Below are 2,336 nucleotides of genomic sequence, written 5' to 3'. Positions count from 1 at the left end.
TTTCGTTCTGCTGTGCATGGGGTCGCTATGAGTTGGTTCCAACTCGATGGCACCTGACAACAACAACAACAAAACAATAAGCTGGGGTCCTGGTGTGGCCTGTGGGTTAATGCGCCAGAGCAAAGCCGTTTGAAATTCAAGGTTGGTGGTTCAAGCTCACCAGCTGCTCCTCAGAAACCCTATACAGGGTCGCTATGGTCAGAACTGACTCAAGGGCACTTAACTACAACAAGCAATAGGCTAGAGTCCTGGTGTGGCGCTGTGGGCTAATGTGCCAGACTGCAAAGCGATTTGAACTGCAAGGTTGGCGGTTCAAGCTCACCAGCTGCTCCTCGGAAAAGCGTGGTGGTTACGAATTGGGCTGCTAATCTCATGGTCAGCAGTTTGAAACTACCAGCTGTTCTGTGTGAGAAAGATGAAGCTTTCTGCTCCCATAAAGATTTACAGCCTCAGAAACCCTGTATAGGGTCGCTATGAGACAGAATCGACTCCACAGCACATACCAACAACGACAACATGGGTCAGAACTGATTCAACAGCACTTAACAACAAGAAAAGCAACAGACAACTAACCGTAAGGTCAGCAGGTTGAAACCCACCAGCTGCTCCTTGAAACCCTATACGGGGTCACTGTAAGTCTGAACCGACTCTATGGCACATAACAACAACAAAAGGAACCTTGGTAGCGCAGTGGTTAAGCAGCTAACCAAAGGTCAGTAGTTTGAACCACAAGCCATTCCATGGGAGAGCGCCTTGGAAACCCCGCCCTATCAGGGCTCTAGAAGATGGCTGTTGAGTTTCGAGATGAAGTGAAGGCTGGGTCAAGGGCAGCCTGAGAAAGACCTGCTCATCGGAGTTGTTCCAGCAAATAGCTAGCAGTACCTCCACGTGCCAGGGGGCACTCTACTTCTCATGAATGACCTCAGGGAAACAAAGGTGCACAGCCGTAGAGTAACTTGTCAAGCTGTACACAGCAGGTACATGTGTGTGGCAAGCACACACCAGGTAAACGAGGAGGAGGAGGACGACGATGAAGAGAAATGAATCAAAGAAACGGCAACATTTACAGTTTGAGAGACATCGCAGGGGGACACAGAAAGAAATCTGGAGGAGTCAAGGAAAAGAAGGAGGTAGTGGGTCCTCACAGACTGGGTCTGAGACCGAAAAGAGGACAGCAGAGGTGCAATATGCAGGAGGGGGACCTGGACCTCCAAGGACAAGGTTTGGAGAAAAGAATAAAGGTTCAAGGACCTAAGGAACACCCAGTAACCAAAAGTAGGAAATCCCAAACCAAATCCACTGCAGGGTGTCAATCCTGATCACAGGCCTCCTCTACAGGGGTTCTGAAGCTGAACATCTTTACGGAAGCAGACAACCTCACTTTCTCCTGTGGAACAGCTGGTGGGTTAGAACTACTAGCCCTGCGGTTAGAAGCCCAGTGTTTACCCTACAGAGCTTCCTTTCAAAGGTTTATCCCGTGAGTCTCCCTCAAATGACCCCGTATTGTAACTCAGCACCCCACTGTGGTCAAAGGAAGGGCCCTGGGGGTGCAGTGGTTAAAGCCCTTGGCTGACAACCAGAAGGTCATTCGGGGGTCCAAGGGAGGAGAAAGGGGGCAGCAGGGTCATGGAACAGGTCTTCCTGACAGGGATGGTGGGTGACTATTTTAATCCAGGAGGAAAGATCAATGAACCGGCTCTCTGAACAACAACATAACCAGAGACAGCAGGAATGACAATGACAGGGAGCCTCACCAAGCCACCGCACCACTGCCCTCCCTGCAATTCTGGTTCAGGGAGCACAACCGCCCCCGAGGGTTTCCAGAGCTGTCGCCTGCGCCACAGCAGACTGCCACATCCGTCTGAGGAGCAGCTGGTGGGTTTGAATCACTGACATTGCAGCTCACAGGTCAGCAAGCACATGACCACTGTGCCACCAGGGCTCCTTCAGGAAGGCCTCAGAGGGTCCTTTTCTGAAATGTGTGATGACAGTGTGGGCAGTTTGTAAGTGAGTCACTGTTTCCTTTCCCACCACCTCCCCTGCTGAGGTCAAGGAATCTATTAGAGTCCAACTAATGCCCTGCCCAGATCTGAGTCCTGACAGAGAGCCACTGTTTACGTCCTTTATTATGTTGTTATTGATGCTATTCTGGCTCACAGTGATCCTGTAGAGGGTTTCTGAGGAGCGCCTGGTGAGTTTGAACCACCAACCTTGTGATCCAGTGCTTACCCTACAGGGGCCACATCAGGACTGTGTTTACTCATTTGTAATCCTCAGATCGAGGCCAGAAGGAAGCAGGTTCCTGTTTTCAGGTGTGGGAGCTAAAGCAGACAGAA

This window comes from Chrysochloris asiatica, unplaced genomic scaffold (genome assembly GCF_000296735.1).
Source record: "Chrysochloris asiatica unplaced genomic scaffold, ChrAsi1.0 scaffold00041, whole genome shotgun sequence".
In the NCBI taxonomy this organism is placed as follows: domain Eukaryota; kingdom Metazoa; phylum Chordata; class Mammalia; order Afrosoricida; family Chrysochloridae; genus Chrysochloris; species Chrysochloris asiatica.
The sequence above is the reverse complement of the archived record's forward strand: the minus strand, read 5'-3'. Positions refer to the sequence as shown.